At 35.9% G+C, this 19,808-nt stretch overlaps 10 non-coding genes across 10 annotated transcripts; all 10 read right to left on the bottom strand.

The window, feature by feature from the left end:
* Positions 1 to 2,511: 2,511 nt before the first annotated feature.
* On the bottom strand, positions 2,512 to 2,585 carry TRNAI-AAU (transfer RNA isoleucine (anticodon AAU)). Its single transcript has one exon. It is a non-coding gene; the product is annotated as a tRNA-Ile (tRNA).
* A 1,689-nt stretch (positions 2,586 to 4,274) lies between these two features.
* On the bottom strand, positions 4,275 to 4,348 carry TRNAI-AAU (transfer RNA isoleucine (anticodon AAU)). Its single transcript has one exon. It is a non-coding gene; the product is annotated as a tRNA-Ile (tRNA).
* Positions 4,349 to 6,918: 2,570 nt separating this feature from the next.
* Positions 6,919 to 6,992, bottom strand: TRNAI-AAU (transfer RNA isoleucine (anticodon AAU)). Its single transcript has one exon. It is a non-coding gene; the product is annotated as a tRNA-Ile (tRNA).
* A 1,681-nt stretch (positions 6,993 to 8,673) lies between these two features.
* TRNAI-AAU (transfer RNA isoleucine (anticodon AAU)) lies at positions 8,674 to 8,747 on the bottom strand. The gene has a single exon. It is a non-coding gene; the product is annotated as a tRNA-Ile (tRNA).
* Positions 8,748 to 12,193: 3,446 nt separating this feature from the next.
* TRNAI-AAU (transfer RNA isoleucine (anticodon AAU)) lies at positions 12,194 to 12,267 on the bottom strand. Its single transcript has one exon. It is a non-coding gene; the product is annotated as a tRNA-Ile (tRNA).
* Positions 12,268 to 13,075: 808 nt separating this feature from the next.
* TRNAI-AAU (transfer RNA isoleucine (anticodon AAU)) lies at positions 13,076 to 13,149 on the bottom strand. The gene has a single exon. It is a non-coding gene; the product is annotated as a tRNA-Ile (tRNA).
* A 1,682-nt stretch (positions 13,150 to 14,831) lies between these two features.
* TRNAI-AAU (transfer RNA isoleucine (anticodon AAU)) lies at positions 14,832 to 14,905 on the bottom strand. The gene has a single exon. It is a non-coding gene; the product is annotated as a tRNA-Ile (tRNA).
* An 808-nt stretch (positions 14,906 to 15,713) lies between these two features.
* Positions 15,714 to 15,787, bottom strand: TRNAI-AAU (transfer RNA isoleucine (anticodon AAU)). Its single transcript has one exon. It is a non-coding gene; the product is annotated as a tRNA-Ile (tRNA).
* A 1,682-nt stretch (positions 15,788 to 17,469) lies between these two features.
* Positions 17,470 to 17,543, bottom strand: TRNAI-AAU (transfer RNA isoleucine (anticodon AAU)). Its single transcript has one exon. It is a non-coding gene; the product is annotated as a tRNA-Ile (tRNA).
* A 1,690-nt stretch (positions 17,544 to 19,233) lies between these two features.
* TRNAI-AAU (transfer RNA isoleucine (anticodon AAU)) lies at positions 19,234 to 19,307 on the bottom strand. Its single transcript has one exon. It is a non-coding gene; the product is annotated as a tRNA-Ile (tRNA).
* Between the last annotated feature and the right edge of the window lie 501 nt (positions 19,308 to 19,808).

Genomic DNA, 19,808 nt, shown 5'->3' with positions numbered 1-19,808 from the left:
GTATTTCAAAGATCAGCAATATTGAGTAGAGGAAGACTCTCGAACAATGGGTTCCATGGTGTAATGGTGAGCACTTTGGACTTTGAATCCAGTAATCTGATTTCAAATCTTGGTGGGACCTAACTTTGTTCAATTTCCTTAAAGTTGAATTTTAGGATAGCTTATCTATATTTAAACTTTGTATAAATCCCATCATCTTCAGTGGTTTCCTTACTCCAAACTAATTTTGAAGCTGTTTCAAATCAGTTTTCAACTGGAGAGATGTTTGTCAAACATTTGAAAATAGGAAAAGTTGCAATAAGAATGCAGTGATCCATCACTTGTGCTATGGTTTTAAGATATTCTGGTTTTAAGAATTTTCTTCTTCAGTGTGCACTAATGAGAGTAAAGGTCTGTTCTTCTTCTCTTCTTAAAACTTAGTCCCCCATAGTAGATTCAATCACCAAATAAATGTCCTGATTGATTAATTAGCCTTAGCATTTCTTAGATTTGCAATATTGCTATATTTGAGAAAAAGTTTTCTATGTATGCCATATAGAGAAATGCTGCATCAGGCAAAGGATGACATTTTTCTTTATTCCTAACATGGATTTAAAAATTCTCTGTTTTGTATGTGTCTATGATGTTCTCTAGCAAGTTTCAAGGGCTGCTAACTGTAGCCAATGCATTCATCCCACACTTCATGCACTTTGCCGCTGGATAAAATCCCTTCTTGGCATTTCTTGTAGGACAACAAGAAAAAGCACATGGCCCGTATGGGGATCGAACACATGACTTTGGCGTTATTAGCACCACGCTCTAACCAACTGAGCTAACCGGCCAAACATAAAGGCATCAGCAAACACAAAAATGCCAAATGTACATAAAACAGGAGAACATTCAGTATTTCAAAGATCAGCAATATTGAGAAGAGGAAGATTCTCTAATAATGGGTTCCATGGTGTAATGGTAAGCACTTTGGACTTTGAATCCAGTAATCTGATTTCAAATCTTGGTGGGACCTAACTTTGTTCAATTTCCTTAAAGTTGAATTTTAGGATAGCTTATCTATATTTAAACTTTGTATAAATCCCATCATCTTCAGTGGTTTCTTTACTCCAAACTAATTTTGAAGCTGTTTCAAATCAGTTTTCAACTGGAGAGATGTTTGTCAAACATTTGAAAATAGGAAAAGTTGCAATAAGAATGCAGTGATCCATCACTTGTGCTATGGTTTTAAGATATTCTGGTTTTAAGAATTTTCTTCTTCAGTGTGCACTAATGAGAGTAAAGGTCTGTTCTTCTTCTCTTCTTAAAACTTAGTCCCCCATAGTAGATTCAATCACCAAATAAATGTCCTGATTGATTAATTAGCCTTAGCATTTCTTAGATTTGCCATATTGCTATATTTGAGAAAAAGTTTTCTATGTATGCCATATAGAGAAATGCTGCATCAGCCAAAGGATTACATTTTTGTTTATTCCTAACATGGATTTAAAAATTCTGTGTTTTGTATGTGTCTATGATGTTCTCTAGCAAGTTTCAAGGGCTGCTAACTGTAGCCAATGCATTCATCCCACACTTCATGCACTTTGCCGCTGGATAAAATCCCTTCTTGGCATTTCTTGTAGGACAACAAGAAAAAGCACATGGCCCAAATGGGGATCGAACCCATGACCTTGGTGTTATTAGCACCACGCTCTAACCAACTGAGCTAACCGGCCAAACATAAAAGCATCAGCAAACACAAAAATGCCAAATGTACCTAAAACAGGAGAACATTCAGTATTTCAAAGATCAGCAATATTGAGTAGAGGAAGATTCTCTAATAATGGGTTCCATGGTGTAATGGTAAGCACTTTGGACTTTGAATCCAGTAATCTGATTTCAAATCTTGGTGGGACCTAACTTTGTTCAATTTCCTTAAAGTTGAATTTTAGGATAGCTTATCTATATTTAAACTTTGTATAAATCCCATCATCTTCAGTGGTTTCTTTACTCCAAACTAATTTTGAAGCTGTTTCAAATCAGGTTTCAACTGGAGAGATGTTTGTCAAACATTTGGAAATAGGAAAAGTTGCAATAAGAATGCAGTGATCCATCACTTGTGCTATGGTTTTAAGATATTCTGGTTTTAAGAATTTTCTTCTTCAGTGTGCACTAATGAGAGTAAAGGTCTGTTCTTCTTCTCTTCTTAAAACTTAGTCCCCCATAGTAGATTCAATCACCAAATAAATGTCCTGATTGATTAATTAGCCTTAGCATTTCTTAGATTTGCCATATTGCTATATTTGAGAAAAAGTTTTCTATGTATGCCATATAGAGAAATGCTGCATCAGGCAAAGGATGACATTTTTCTTTATTCCTAACATGGATTTAAAAATTCTCTGTTTTGTATGTGTCTATGATGTTCTCTAGCAAGTTTCAAGGGCTGCTAACTGTAGCCAATGCATTCATCCCAGACTTCATGCACTTTGCCGCTGGATAAAATCCCTTCTTGGCATTTCTTGTAGGACAACAAGAAAAAGCACATGGCCCGTATGGGGATCGAACACATGACCTTGGCGTTATTAGCACCATGCTCTAACCAACTGAGCTAACCGGCCAAACATAAAGGCATCAGCAAACACAAAAATGCCAAATGTACATAAAACAGGAGAACATTCAGTATTTCAAAGATCAGCAATATTGAGTAGAGGAAGATTCTCTAATAATGGGTTCCATGGTGTAATGGTAAGCACTTTGGACTTTGAATCCAGTAATCTGATTTCAAATCTTGGTGGGACCTAACTTTGTTCAATTTCCTTAAAGTTGAATTTTAGGATAGCTTATCTATATTTAAACTTTGTATAAATCCCATCATCTTCAGTGGTTTCTTTACTCCAAACTAATTTTGAAGCTGTTTCAAATCAGTTTTCAACTGGAGAGATGTTTGTCAAACATTTGAAAATAGGAAAAGTTGCAATAAGAATGCAGTGATCCATCACTTGTGCTATGGTTTTAAGATATTCTGGTTTTAAGAATTTTCTTCTTCAGTGTGCACTAATGAGAGTAAAGGTCTGTTCTTCTTCTCTTCTTAAAACTTAGTCCCCCATAGTAGATTCAATCACCAAATAAATGTCCTGATTGATTAATTAGCCTTAGCATTTCTTAGATTTGCCATATTGCTATATTTGAGAAAAAGTTTTCTATGTATGCCATATAGAGAAATGCTGCATCAGCCAAAGGATGACATTTTTGTTTATTCCTAACATGGATTTAAAAATTCTCTGTTTTGTATGTGTCTATGACGTTCTCTAGCAAGTTTCAAGGGCTGCTAACTGTAGCCAATGCATTCATCCCACACTTCATGCACTTTGCCGCTGGTAAAATCCCTTCTTGGCATTTCTTGTAGGACAACAAGAAAAAGCACATGGCCCGTATGGGGATCGAACACATGACCTTGGCGTTATTAGCACCACGATCTAACCAACTGAGCTAACCGGCCAAACATAAAAGCATCAGCAAACACAAAAATGCCAAATGTACCTAAAACAGGAGAACATTCAGTATTTCAAAGATCAGAAATATTGAGTAGAGGAAGACTCTCTAATAATGGGTTCCATGGTGTAATGGTAAGCACTTTGGACTTTGAATCCAGTAATCTGATTTCAAATCTTGGTGGGACCTAACTTTGTTCAATTTCCTAAAAGTTGAATTTTAGGATAGCTTATCTATATTTAAACTTTGTATAAATCCCATCATCTTCAGTGGTTTCTTTACTCCAAACTAATTTTGAAGCTGTTTCAAATCAGGTTTCAACTGGAGAGATGTTTGTCAAACATTTGGAAATAAGAAAAGTTGCAATAAGAATGCAGTGATACATCACTTGTGCTATGGTTTTAAGATATTCTGGTTTTAAGAATTTTCTTCTTCAGTGTGCACTAATGAGAGTAAAGGTCTGTTCTTCTTCTCTTCTTAAAACTTAGTCCCCCATAGTAGATTCAATCACCAAATAAATGTCCTGATTGATTAATTAGCCTTAGCATTTCTTAGATTTGCCATATTGCTATATTTGAGAAAAAGTTTTCTATGTATGCCATATAGAGAAATGCTGCATCAGGCAAAGGATGACATTTTTCTTTATTCCTAACATGGATTTAAAAATTCTCTGTTTTGTATGTGTCTATGATGTTCTCTAGCAAGTTTCAAGGGCTGCTAACTGTAGCCAATGCATTCATCCCAGACTTCATGCACTTTGCCGCTGGATAAAATCCCTTCTTGGCATTTCTTGTAGGACAACAAGAAAAAGCACATGGCCCGTATGGGGATCGAACACATGACCTTGGCGTTATTAGCACCACGCTCTAACCAACTGAGCTAACCGGCCAAACATAAAGGCATCAGCAAACACAAAAATGCCAAATGTACATACAACAGGAGAACATTCAGTATTTCAAAGATCAGCAATATTGAGTAGAGGAAGATTCTCTAATAATGGGTTCCATGGTGTAATGGTAAGCACTTTGGACTTTGAATCCAGTAATCTGATTTCAAATCTTGGTGGGACCTAACTTTGTTCAATTTCCTAAAAGTTGAATTTTAGGATAGCTTATCTATATTTAAACTTTGTATAAATCCCATCATCTTCAGTGGTTTCTTTACTCCAAACTAATTTTGAAGCTGTTTCAAATCAGGTTTCAACTGGAGAGATGTTTGTCAAACATTTGGAAATAGGAAAAGTTGCAATAAGAATGCAGTGATCCATCACTTTTGCTATGGTTTTAAGATATTCTGGTTTTAAGAATTTTCTTCTTCAGTGTGCACTAATGAGAGTAAAGGTCTGTTCTTCTTCTCTTCTTAAAACTTAGTCCCCCATAGTAGATTCAATCACCAAATAAATGTCCTGATTGATTAATTTGCCTTAGCATTTCTTAGATTTGCCATATTGCTATATTTGAGAAAAAGTTTTCTATGTATGCCATATAGAGAAATGCTGCATCAGCCAAAGGATGACACTTTTCTTTATTCCTAACATGGATTAAAAATTCTCTGTTTTGTATGTGTCTATGATGTTCTCTAGCAAGTTTCAAGGGCTGCTAACTGTAGCCAATGCATTCATCCCACACTTCATGCACTTTGCCGCTGGATAAAATCCCTTCTTGGCATTTCTTGTAGGACAACAAGAAAAAGCACATGGCCCGTATTGGGATCGAACAAATGACCTTGGCGTTATTAGCACCATGCTCTAACCAACTGAGCTAACCGGCCAAACATAAAAGCATTAGCAAACACAAAAATGCCAAATGTACCTAAAACAGGAGAACATTCAGTATTTCAAAGATCAGCAATATTGAGTAGAGGAAGACTCTCGAACAATAGGTTCCATGGTGTAATGGTGAGCACTTTGGACTTTGAATCCAGTAATCTGATTTCAAATCTTGGTGGGACCTAACTTTGTTCAATTTCCTTAAAGTTGAATTTTAGGATAGCTTATCTATATTTAAACTTTGTATAAATCCCATCATCTTCAGTGGTTTCTTTACTCCAAACTAATTTTGAAGCTGTTTCAAATCAGTTTTCAACTGGAGAGATGTTTGTCAAACATTTGAAAATAGGAAAAGTTGCAATAAGAATGCAGTGATCCATCACTTGTGCTATGGTTTTAAGATATTCTGGTTTTAAGAATTTTCTTCTTCAGTGTGCACTAATGAGAGTAAAGGTCTGTTCTTCTTCTCTTCTTAAAACTTAGTCCCCCATAGTAGATTCAATCACCAAATAAATGTCCTGATTGATTAATTAGCCTTAGCATTTCTTAGATTTGCCATATTGCTATATTTGAGAAAAAGTTTTCTATGTATGCCATATAGAGAAATGCTGCATCAGCCAAAGGATGACATTTTTGTTTATTCCTAACATGGATTTAAAAATTCTCTGTTTTGTATGTGTCTATGACGTTCTCTAGCAAGTTTCAAGGGCTGCTAACTGTAGCCAATGCATTCATCCCACACTTCATGCACTTTGCCGCTGGTAAAATCCCTTCTTGGCATTTCTTGTAGGACAACAAGAAAAAGCACATGGCCCGTATGGGGATCGAACACATGACCTTGGCGTTATTAGCACCACGATCTAACCAACTGAGCTAACCGGCCAAACATAAAAGCATCAGCAAACACAAAAATGCCAAATGTACCTAAAACAGGAGAACATTCAGTATTTCAAAGATCAGAAATATTGAGTAGAGGAAGACTCTCTAATAATGGGTTCCATGGTGTAATGGTAAGCACTTTGGACTTTGAATCCAGTAATCTGATTTCAAATCTTGGTGGGACCTAACTTTGTTCAATTTCCTAAAAGTTGAATTTTAGGATAGCTTATCTATATTTAAACTTTGTATAAATCCCATCATCTTCAGTGGTTTCTTTACTCCAAACTAATTTTGAAGCTGTTTCAAATCAGGTTTCAACTGGAGAGATGTTTGTCAAACATTTGGAAATAGGAAAAGTTGCAATAAGAATGCAGTGATCCATCACTTGTGCTATGGTTTTAAGATATTCTGGTTTTAAGAATTTTCTTCTTCAGTGTGCACTAATGAGAGTAAAGGTCTGTTCTTCTTCTCTTCTTAAAACTTAGTCCCCCATAGTAGATTCAATCACCAAATAAATGTCCTGATTGATTAATTAGCCTTAGCATTTCTTAGATTTGCCATATTGCTATATTTGAGAAAAAGTTTTCTATGTATGCCATATAGAGAAATGCTGCATCAGGCAAAGGATGACATTTTTCTTTATTCCTAACATGGATTTAAAAATTCTCTGTTTTGTATGTGTCTATGATGTTCTCTAGCAAGTTTCAAGGGCTGCTAACTGTAGCCAATGCATTCATCCCAGACTTCATGCACTTTGCCGCTGGATAAAATCCCTTCTTGGCATTTCTTGTAGGACAACAAGAAAAAGCACATGGCCCGTATGGGGATCGAACACATGACCTTGGCGTTATTAGCACCACGCTCTAACCAACTGAGCTAACCAGCCAAACATAAAGGCATCAGCAAACACAAAAATGCCAAATGTACATACAACAGGAGAACATTCAGTATTTCAAAGATCAGCAATATTGAGTAGAGGAAGATTCTCTAATAATGGGTTCCATGGTGTAATGGTAAGCACTTTGGACTTTGAATCCAGTAATCTGATTTCAAATCTTGGTGCGACCTAACTTTGTTCAATTTCCTTAAAGTTGAATTTTAGGATAGCTTATCTATATTTAAACTTTGTATAAATCCCATCATCTTCAGTGGTTTCTTTACTCCAAACTAATTTTGAAGCTGTTTCAAATCAGTTTTCAACTGGAGAGATGTTTGTCAAACATTTGAAAATAGGAAAAGTTGCAATAAGAATGCAGTGATCCATCACTTTTGCTATGGTTTTAAGATATTCTGGTTTTAAGAATTTTCTTCTTCAGTGTGCACTAATGAGAGTAAAGGTCTGTTCTTCTTCTCTTCTTAAAACTTAGTCCCCCATAGTAGATTCAATCACCAAATAAATGTCCTGATTGATTAATTTGCCTTAGCATTTCTTAGATTTGCCATATTGCTATATTTGAGAAAAAGTTTTCTATGTATGCCATATAGAGAAATGCTGCATCAGCCAAAGGATGACACTTTTCTTTATTCCTAACATGGATTAAAAATTCTCTGTTTTGTATGTGTCTATGATGTTCTCTAGCAAGTTTCAAGGGCTGCTAACTGTAGCCAATGCATTCATCCCACACTTCATGCACTTTGCCGCTGGATAAAATCCCTTCTTGGCATTTCTTGTAGGACAACAAGAAAAAGCACATGGCCCGTATTGGGATCGAACAAATGACCTTGGCGTTATTAGCACCATGCTCTAACCAACTGAGCTAACCGGCCAAACATAAAAGCATTAGCAAACACAAAAATGCCAAATGTACCTAAAACAGGAGAACATTCAGTATTTCAAAGATCAGCAATATTGAGTAGAGGAAGACTCTCGAACAATAGGTTCCATGGTGTAATGGTGAGCACTTTGGACTTTGAATCCAGTAATCTGATTTCAAATCTTGGTGGGACCTAACTTTGTTCAATTTCCTTAAAGTTGAATTTTAGGATAGCTTATCTATATTTAAACTTTGTATAAATCCCATCATCTTCAGTGGTTTCTTTACTCCAAACTAATTTTGAAGCTGTTTCAAATCAGTTTTCAACTGGAGAGATGTTTGTCAAACATTTGGAAATAGGAAAAGTTGCAATAAGAATGCAGTGATCCATCACTTGTGCTATGGTTTTAAGATATTCTGGTTTTAAGAATTTTCTTCTTCAGTGTGCACTAATGAGAGTAAAGGTCTGTTCTTCTTCTCTTCTTAAAACTTAGTCCCCCATAGTAGATTCAATCACCAAATAAATGTCCTGATTGATTAATTTGCCTTAGCATTTCTTAGATTTGCCATATTGCTATATTTGAGAAAAAGTTTTCTATGTATGCCATATAGAGAAATGCTGCATAAGCCAAAGGATGACATTTTTGTTTATTCCTAACATGGATTTAAAAATTCTCTGTTTTGTATGTGTCTATGATGTTCTCTAGCAAGCTTCAAGGGCTGCTAACTGTAGCCAATGCTTTCATCCCACACTTCATGCACTGGATAAAATCCCTTCTTGGCATTTCTTGTAGGACAACAAGAAAAAGCACATGGCCCGTATGGGGATCGAACCCATGACCATGGTGTTATTAGCACCACGCTCTAACCAACTGAGCTAACCGGCCAAACATAAAAGCATCAGCAAACTCAAAAATGCCAAACGTACCTAAAACAGGAGAACATTCAGTATTTCAAAGATCAGCAATATTGAGTAGAGGAAGACTCTCGAACAATGGGTTCCATGGTGTAATGGTGAGCACTTTGGACTTTGAATCCAGTAATCTGATTTCAAATATTGGTGGGACCTAACTTTGTTCAATTTCCTTAAAGTTGAATTTTAGGATAGCTTATCTATATTTAAACTTTGTATAAATCCCATCATCTTCAGTGGTTTCGTTACTCCAAACTAATTTTGAAGCTGTTTCAAATCAGTTTTCAACTGGAGAGATGTTTGTCAAACATTTGAAAATAGGAAAAGTTGCAATAAGAATGCAGTGATCCATCACTTGTGCTATGGTTTTAAGATATTCTGGTTTTAAGAATTTTCTTCTTCAGTGTGCACTAATGAGAGTAAAGGTCTGTTCTTCTTCTCTTCTTAAAACTTAGTCCCCCATAGTAGATTCAATCACCAAATAAATGTCCTGATTGATTAATTAGCCTTAGCATTTCTTAGATTTGCCATATTGCTATATTTGAGAAAAAGTTTTCTATGTATGCCATATAGAGAAATGCTGCATCAGGCAAAGTATGACATTTTTCTTTATTCCTAACATGGATTTAAAAATTCTCTGTTTTGTATGTGTCTATGATGTTCTCTAGCAAGTTTCAAGGGCTGCTAACTGTAGCCAATGCATTCATCCCACACTTCATGCACTTTGCCGCTGGATAAAATCCCTTCTTGGCATTTCTTGTAGGACAACAAGAAAAAGCACATGGCCCGTATGGGGAGCGAACACATGACCTTGGCGTTATTAGCACCACGCTCTAACCAACTGAGCTAACCGGCCAAACATAAAGGCATCAGCAAACACAAAAATGCCAAATGTACCTAAAACAGGAGAACATTCAGTATTTCAAAGATCAGAAATATTGAGTAGAGGAAGACTCTCTAATAATGGGTTCCATGGTGTAATGGTAAGCACTTTGGACTTTGAATCCAGTAATCTGATTTCAAATCTTGGTGGGACCTAACTTTGTTCAATTTCCTTAAAGTTGAATTTTAGGATAGCTTATCTATATTTAAACTTTGTATAAATCCCATCATCTTCAGTGGTTTCTTTACTCCAAACTAATTTTGAAGCTGTTTCAAATCAGGTTTCAACTGGAGAGATGTTTGTCAAACATTTGGAAATAGGAAAAGTTGCAATAAGAATGCAGTGATCCATCACTTGTGCTATGGTTTTAAGATATTCTGGTTTTAAGAATTTTCTTCTTCAGTGTGCACTAATGAGAGTAAAGGTCTGTTCTTCTTCTCTTCTTAAAACTTAGTCCCCCATAGTAGATTCAATCACCAAATAAATGTCCTGATTGATTAATTAGCCTTAGCATTTCTTAGATTTGCCATATTGCTATATTTGAGAAAAAGTTTTCTATGTATGCCATATAGAGAAATGCTGCATCAGGCAAAGTATGACATTTTTCTTTATTCCTAACATGGATTTAAAAATTCTCTGTTTTGTATGTGTCTATGATGTTCTCTAGCAAGTTTCAAGGGCTGCTAACTGTAGCCAATGCATTCATCCCACACTTCATGCACTTTGCCGCTGGATAAAATCCCTTCTTGGCATTTCTTGTAGGACAACAAGAAAAAGCACATGGCCCGTATGGGGAGCGAACACATGACCTTGGCGTTATTAGCACCACGCTCTAACCAACTGAGCTAACCGGCCAAACATAAAGGCATCAGCAAACACAAAAATGCCAAATGTACCTAAAACAGGAGAACATTCAGTATTTCAAAGATCAGAAATATTGAGTAGAGGAAGACTCTCTAATAATGGGTTCCATGGTGTAATGGTAAGCACTTTGGACTTTGAATCCAGTAATCTGATTTCAAATCTTGGTGGGACCTAACTTTGTTCAATTTCCTTAAAGTTGAATTTTAGGATAGCTTATCTATATTTAAACTTTGTATAAATCCCATCATCTTCAGTGGTTTCTTTACTCCAAACTAATTTTGAAGCTGTTTCAAATCAGGTTTCAACTGGAGAGATGTTTGTCAAACATTTGGAAATAGGAAAAGTTGCAATAAGAATGCAGTGATCCATCACTTGTGCTATGGTTTTAAGATATTCTGGTTTTAAGAATTTTCTTCTTCAGTGTGCATTAATGAGAGTAAAGGTCTGTTCTTCTTCTCTTCTTAAAACTTAGTCCCCCATAGTAGATTCAATCACCAAATAAATGTCCTGATTGATTAATTAGCCTTAGCATTTCTTAGATTTGCCATATTGCTATATTTGAGAAAAAGTTTTCTATGTATGCCATATAGAGAAATGCTGCATCAGGCAAAGGATGACATTTTTCTTTATTCCTAACATGGATTTAAAAATTCTCTGTTTTGTATGTGTCTATGATGTTCTCTAGCAAGTTTCAAGGGCTGCTAACTGTAGCCAATGCATTCATCCCAGACTTCATGCACTTTGCCGCTGGATAAAATCCCTTCTTGGCATTTCTTGTAGGACAACAAGAAAAAGCACATGGCCCGTATTGGGATCGAACAAATGACCTTGGCGTTATTAGCACCATGCTCTAACCAACTGAGCTAACCGGCCAAACATAAAAGCATTAGCAAACACAAAAATGCCAAATGTACCTAAAACAGGAGAACATTCAGTATTTCAAAGATCAGCAATATTGAGTAGAGGAAGACTCTCGAACAATAGGTTCCATGGTGTAATGGTGAGCACTTTGGACTTTGAATCCAGTAATCTGATTTCAAATCTTGGTGGGACCTAACTTTGTTCAATTTCCTTAAAGTTGAATTTTAGGATAGCTTATCTATATTTAAACTTTGTATAAATCCCATCATCTTCAGTGGTTTCTTTACTCCAAACTAATTTTGAAGCTGTTTCAAATCAGTTTTCAACTGGAGAGATGTTTGTCAAACATTTGGAAATAGGAAAAGTTGCAATAAGAATGCAGTGATCCATCACTTGTGCTATGGTTTTAAGATATTCTGGTTTTAAGAATTTTCTTCTTCAGTGTGCACTAATGAGAGTAAAGGTCTGTTCTTCTTCTCTTCTTAAAACTTAGTCCCCCATAGTAGATTCAATCACCAAATAAATGTCCTGATTGATTAATTTGCCTTATCATTTCTTAGATTTGCCATATTGCTATATTTGAGAAAAAGTTTTCTATGTATGCCATATAGAGAAATGCTGCATAAGCCAAAGGATGACATTTTTGTTTATTCCTAACATGGATTTAAAAATTCTCTGTTTTGTATGTGTCTATGATGTTCTCTAGCAAGCTTCAAGGGCTGCTAACTGTAGCCAATGCTTTCATCCCACACTTCATGCACTGGATAAAATCCCTTCTTGGCATTTCTTGTAGGACAACAAGAAAAAGCACATGGCCCGTATGGGGATCGAACCCATGACCATGGTGTTATTAGCACCACGCTCTAACCAACTGAGCTAACCGGCCAAACATAAAAGCATCAGCAAACTCAAAAATGCCAAACGTACCTAAAACAGGAGAACATTCAGTATTTCAAAGATCAGCAATATTGAGTAGAGGAAGACTCTCGAACAATGGGTTCCATGGTGTAATGGTGAGCACTTTGGACTTTGAATCCAGTAATCTGATTTCAAATATTGGTGGGACCTAACTTTGTTCAATTTCCTTAAAGTTGAATTTTAGGATAGCTTATCTATATTTAAACTTTGTATAAATCCCATCATCTTCAGTGGTTTCGTTACTCCAAACTAATTTTGAAGCTGTTTCAAATCAGTTTTCAACTGGAGAGATGTTTGTCAAACATTTGAAAATAGGAAAAGTTGCAATAAGAATGCAGTGATCCATCACTTGTGCTATGGTTTTAAGATATTCTGGTTTTAAGAATTTTCTTCTTCAGTGTGCACTAATGAGAGTAAAGGTCTGTTCTTCTTCTCTTCTTAAAACTTAGTCCCCCATAGTAGATTCAATCACCAAATAAATGTCCTGATTGATTAATTAGCTTTAGCATTTCTTAGATTTGCCATATTGCTATATTTGAGAAAAAGTTTTCTATGTATGCCATATAGAGAAATGCTGCATCAGGCAAAGGATGACATTTTTCTTTATTCCTAACATGGATTTAAAAATTCTCTGTTTTGTATGTGTCTATGATGTTCTCTAGCAAGTTTCAAGGGCTGCTAACTGTAGCCAATGCATTCATCCCAGACTTCATGCACTTTGCCGCTGGATAAAATCCCTTCTTGGCATTTCTTGTAGGACAACAAGAAAAAGCACATGGCCCGTATGGGGATCGAACACATGACCTTGGCGTTATTAGCACCACGCTCTAACCAACTGAGCTAACCGGCCAAACATAAAGGCATCAGCAAACACAAAAATGCCAAATGTACATACAACAGGAGAACATTCAGTATTTCAAAGATCAGCAATATTGAGTAGAGGAAGATTCTCTAATAATGGGTTCCATGGTGTAATGGTAAGCACTTTGGACTTTGAATCCAGTAATCTGATTTCAAATCTTGGTGCGACCTAACTTTGTTCAATTTCCTTAAAGTTGAATTTTAGGATAGCTTATCTATATTTAAACTTTCTATAAATCCCATCATCTTCAGTGGTTTCTTTACTCCAAACTAATTTTGAAGCTGTTTCAAATCAGTTTTCAACTGGAGAGATGTTTGTCAAACATTTGAAAATAGGAAAAGTTGCAATAAGAATGCAGTGATCCATCACTTTTGCTATGGTTTTAAGATATTCTGGTTTTAAGAATTTTCTTCTTCAGTGTGCACTAATGAGAGTAAAGGTCTGTTCTTCTTCGCTTCTTAAAACTTAGTCCCCCATAGTAGATTCAATCACCAAATAAATGTCCTGATTGATTAATTTGCCTTAGCATTTCTTAGATTTGCCATATTGCTATATTTGAGAAAAAGTTTTCTATGTATGCCATATAGAGAAATGCTGCATCAGCCAAAGGATGACACTTTTCTTTATTCCTAACATGGATTTAAAAATTCTCTGTTTTGTATGTGTCTATGATGTTCTCTAGCAAGTTTCAAGGGCTGCTAACTGTAGCCAATGCATTCATCCCACACTTCATGCACTTTGCCGCTGGATAAAATCCCTTCTTGGCATTTCTTGTAGGACAACAAGAAAAAGCACATGGCCCGTATTGGGATCGAACAAATGACCTTGGCGTTATTAGCACCATGCTCTAACCAACTGAGCTAACCGGCCAAACATAAAAGCATTAGCAAACACAAAAATGCCAAATGTACCTAAAACAGGAGAACATTCAGTATTTCAAAGATCAGCAATATTGAGTAGAGGAAGACTCTCGAACAATAGGTTCCATGGTGTAATGGTGAGCACTTTGGACTTTGAATCCAGTAATCTGATTTCAAATCTTGGTGGGACCTAACTTTGTTCAATTTCCTTAAAGTTGAATTTTAGGATAGCTTATCTATATTTAAACTTTGTATAAATCCCATCATCTTCAGTGGTTTCTTTACTCCAAACTAATTTTGAAGCTGTTTCAAATCAGTTTTCAACTGGAGAGATGTTTGTCAAACATTTGGAAATAGGAAAAGTTGCAATAAGAATGCAGTGATCCATCACTTGTGCTATGGTTTTAAGATATTCTGGTTTTAAGAATTTTCTTCTTCAGTGTGCACTAATGAGAGTAAAGGTCTGTTCTTCTTCTCTTCTTAAAACTTAGTCCCCCATAGTAGATTCAATCACCAAATAAATGTCCTGATTGATTAATTTGCCTTATCATTTCTTAGATTTGCCATATTGCTATATTTGAGAAAAAGTTTTCTATGTATGCCATATAGAGAAATGCTGCATAAGCCAAAGGATGACATTTTTGTTTATTCCTAACATGGATTTAAAAATTCTCTGTTTTGTATGTGTCTATGATGTTCTCTAGCAAGCTTCAAGGGCTGCTAACTGTAGCCAATGCTTTCATCCCACACTTCATGCACTGGATAAAATCCCTTCTTGGCATTTCTTGTAGGACAACAAGAAAAAGCACATGGCCCGTATGGGGATCGAACCCATGACCATGGTGTTATTAGCACCACGCTCTAACCAACTGAGCTAACCGGCCAAACATAAAAGCATCAGCAAACTCAAAAATGCCAAACGTACCTAAAACAGGAGAACATTCAGTATTTCAAAGATCAGCAATATTGAGTAGAGGAAGACTCTCGAACAATGGGTTCCATGGTGTAATGGTGAGCACTTTGGACTTTGAATCCAGTAATCTGATTTCAAATATTGGTGGGACCTAACTTTGTTCAATTTCCTTAAAGTTGAATTTTAGGATAGCTTATCTATATTTAAACTTTGTATAAATCCCATCATCTTCAGTGGTTTCGTTACTCCAAACTAATTTTGAAGCTGTTTCAAATCAGTTTTCAACTGGAGAGATGTTTGTCAAACATTTGAAAATAGGAAAAGTTGCAATAAGAATGCAGTGATCCATCACTTGTGCTATGGTTTTAAGATATTCTGGTTTTAAGAATTTTCTTCTTCAGTGTGCACTAATGAGAGTAAAGGTCTGTTCTTCTTCTCTTCTTAAAACTTAGTCCCCCATAGTAGATTCAATCACCAAATAAATGTCCTGATTGATTAATTAGCTTTAGCATTTCTTAGATTTGCCATATTGCTATATTTGAGAAAAAGTTTTCTATGTATGCCATATAGAGAAATGCTGCATCAGGCAAAGGATGACATTTTTCTTTATTCCTAACATGGATTTAAAAATTCTCTGTTTTGTATGTGTCTATGATGTTCTCTAGCAAGTTTCAAGGGCTGCTAACTGTAGCCAATGCATTCATCCCAGACTTCATGCACTTTGCCGCTGGATAAAATCCCTTCTTGGCATTTCTTGTAGGACAACAAGAAAAAGCACATGGCCCGTATGGGGATCGAACACATGACCTTGGCGTTATTAGCACCACGCTCTAACCAACTGAGCTAACCGGCCAAACATAAAGGCATCAGCAAACACAAAAATGCCAAATGTACATACAACAGGAGAACATTCAGTATTTCAAAGATCAGCAATATTGAGTAGAGGAAGATTCTCTAATAATGGGTTCCATGGTGTAATGGTAAGCACTTTGGACTTTGAATCCAGTAATCTGATTTCAAATCTTGGTGCGACCTAACTTTGTTCAATTTCCTTAAAGTTGAATTTTAGGATAGCTTATCTATATTTAAACTTTCTATAAATCCCATCATCTTCAGTGGTTTCTTTACTCCAAACTAATTTTGAAGCTGTTTCAAATCAGTTTTCAACTGGAGAGATGTTTGTCAAACATTTGAAAATAGGAAAAGTTGCAATAAGAATGCAGTGATCCATCACTTTTGCTATGGTTTTAAGATATTCTGGTTTTAAGAATTTTCTTCTTCAGTGTGCACTAATGAGAGTAAAGGTCTGTTCTTCTTCGCTTCTTAAAACTTAGTCCCCCATAGTAGATTCAATCACCAAATAAATGTCCTGATTGATTAATTTGCCTTAGCATTTCTTAGATTTGCCATATTGCTATATTTGAGAAAAAGTTTTCTATGTATGCCATATAGAGAAATGCTGCATCAGCCAAAGGATGACACTTTTCTTTATTCCTAACATGGATTTAAAAATTCTCTGTTTTGTATGTGTCTATGATGTTCTCTAGCAAGTTTCAAGGGCTGCTAACTGTAGCCAATGCATTCATCCCACACTTCATGCACTTTGCCGCTGGATAAAATCCCTTCTTGGCATTTCTTGTAGGACAACAAGAAAAAGCACATGGCCCGTATTGGGATCGAACAAATGACCTTGGCGTTATTAGCACCATGCTCTAACCAACTGAGCTAACCGGCCAAACATAAAAGCATTAGCAAACACAAAAATGCCAAATGTACCTAAAACAGGAGAACATTCAGTATTTCAAAGATCAGCAATATTGAGTAGAGGAAGACTCTCGAACAATAGGTTCCATGGTGTAATGGTGAGCACTTTGGACTTTGAATCCAGTAATCTGATTTCAAATCTTGGTGGGACCTAACTTTGTTCAATTTCCTTAAAGTTGAATTTTAGGATAGCTTATCTATATTTAAACTTTGTATAAATCCCATCATCTTCAGTGGTTTCTTTACTCCAAACTAATTTTGAAGCTGTTTCAAATCAGTTTTCAACTGGAGAGATGTTTGTCAAACATTTGGAAATAGGAAAAGTTGCAATAAGAATGCAGTGATCCATCACTTGTGCTATGGTTTTAAGATATTCTGGTTTTAAGAATTTTCTTCTTCAGTGTGCACTAATGAGAGTAAAGGTCTGTTCTTCTTCTCTTCTTAAAACTTAGTCCCCCATAGTAGATTCAATCACCAAATAAATGTCCTGATTGATTAATTTGCCTTAGCATTTCTTAGATTTGCCATATTGCTATATTTGAGAAAAAGTTTTCTATGTATGCCATATAGAGAAATGCTGCATAAGCCAAAGGATGACATTTTTGTTTATTCCTAACATGGATTTAAAAATTCTCTGTTTTGTATGTGTCTATGATGTTCTCTAGCAAGCTTCAAGGGCTGCTAACTGTAGCCAATGCTTTCATCCCACACTTCATGCACTGGATAAAATCCCTTCTTGGCATTTCTTGTAGGACAACAAGAAAAAGCACATGGCCCGTATGGGGATCGAACCCATGACCTTGGTGTTATTAGCACCACGCTCTAACCAACTGAGCTAACCGGCCAAACATAAAAGCATCAGCAAACTCAAAAATGCCAAACGTACCTAAAACAGGAGAACATTCAGTATTTCAAAGATTACAAATATTGAGTAGAGGAAGACTCTCGAACAATGGGTTCCATGGTGTAATGGTGAGCACTTTGGACTTTGAATCCAGTAATCTGATTTCAAATATTGGTGGGACCTAACTTTGTTCAATTTCCTTAAAGTTGAATTTTAGGATAGCTTATCTATATTTAAACTTTGTATAAATCCCATCATCTTCAGTGGTTTCGTTACTCCAAACTAATTTTGAAGCTGTTTCAAATCAGTTTTCAACTGGAGAGATGTTTGTCAAACATTTGAAAATAGGAAAAGTTGCAATAAGAATGCAGTGATCCATCACTTGTGCTATGGTTTTAAGATATTCTGGTTTTAAGAATTTTCTTCTTCAGTGTGCACTAATGAGAGTAAAGGTCTGTTCTTCTTCTCTTCTTAAAACTTAGTCCCCCATAGTAGATTCAATCTCCAAATAAATGTCCTGATTGATTAATTAGCCTTAGCATTTCTTAGATTTGCCATATTGCTATATTTGAGAAAAAGTTTTCTATGTATGCCATATAGAGAAATGCTGCATCAGGCAAAGGATGACATTTTTCTTTATTCCTAACATGGATTTAAAAATTCTCTGTTTTGTATGTGTCTATGATGTTCTCTAGCAAGTTTCAAGGGCTGCTAACTGTAGCCAATGCATTCATCCCACACTTCATGCACTTTGCCGCTGGATAAAATCCCTTCTTGGCATTTCTTGTAGGACAACAAGAAAAAGCACATGGCCCGTATGGGGAGCGAACACATGACCTTGGCGTTATTAGCACCACGCTCTAACCAACTGAGCTAACCGGCCAAACATAAAGGCATCAGCAAACACAAAAATGCCAAATGTACCTAAAACAGGAGAACATTCAGTATTTCAAAGATCAGCAAAATTGAGTAGAGGAAGACTCTCGAACAATGGGTTCCATGGTGTAATGGTGAGCACTTTGGACTTTGAATCCAGTAATCTGATTTCAAATCTTGGTGGGACCTAACTTTGTTCAATTTCCTTAAAGTTGAATTTTAGGATAGCTTATCTATATTTAAACTTTGTATAAATCCCATCATCTTCAGTGGTTTCTTTACTCCAAACTAATTTTGAAACTGTTTCAAATCAGTTTTCAACTGGAGAGATGTTTGTCAAACATTTGGAAATAGGAAAAGTTGCAATAAGAATGCAGTGATCCATCACTTGTGCTATGGTTTTAAGATATTCTGGTTTTAAGAATTTTCTTCTTCAGTGTGCACTAATGAGAGTAAAGGTCTGTTCTTCTTCTCTTCTTAAAACTTAGTCCCCCATAGTAGATTCAATCACCAAATAAATGTCCTGATTGATTAATTAGCCTTAGCATTTCTTAGATTTGCCATATTGCTATATTTGAGAAAAAGTTTTCTATGTATGCCATATAGAGAAATGCTGCATCAGCCAAAGGATGACATTTTTGTTTATTCCTAACATGGATTTAAAAATTCTCTGTTTTGTATGTGTCTATGATGTTCTCTAGCAAGTTTCAAGGGCTGCTAACTCTAGCCAATGCATTCATCCCAGACTTCATGCACTTTGCCGCTGGATAAAATCCCTTCTTGGCATTTCTTGTAGGACAACAAGAAAATGCACATGGCCCATATGGGGATCGAACCCATGACCTTGGTGTTATTAGCACCACGCTCTAACCAACTGAGCTAACCGGCCAAACATAAAAGCATCAGCAAACTCAAAAATGCCAATTGTACCTAAAACAGGAGAACATTCAGTATTTCAAAGAGCAGCAATATTGAGTAGAGGAAGACTCTCAAACAATGGGTTCCATGGTGTAATGGTGAGCACTTTGGACTTTGAATCCAGTAATCTGATTTCAAATCTTGGTGGGACCTAACTTTGTTCAATTTCCTTAAAGTTGAATTTTAGGATAGCTTATCTATATTTAAACTTTGTATAAATCCCATCATCTTCAGTGGTTTCTTTACTCCAAACTAATTTAGAAGCTGTTTCAAATCAGTTTTCAACTGGAGAGATGTTTGTCAAACATTTGAAAATAGGAAAAGTTGCAATAAGAATGCAGTGATCCATCACTTGTGCTATGGTTTTAAGATATTCTGGTTTTAAGAATTTTCTTCTTCAGTGTGCACTAATGAGAGTTAAGGTCTGTTCTTCTTCTCTTCTTAAAACTTAGTCCCCCATAGTAGATTCAAT

Source organism: Taudactylus pleione, unplaced genomic scaffold (genome assembly GCF_031769625.1).
Source record: "Taudactylus pleione unplaced genomic scaffold, aTauple2 ptg000085l, whole genome shotgun sequence".
In the NCBI taxonomy this organism is placed as follows: domain Eukaryota; kingdom Metazoa; phylum Chordata; class Amphibia; order Anura; family Myobatrachidae; genus Taudactylus; species Taudactylus pleione.
The sequence above is the reverse complement of the archived record's forward strand: the minus strand, read 5'-3'. Positions and strand labels throughout refer to the sequence as shown.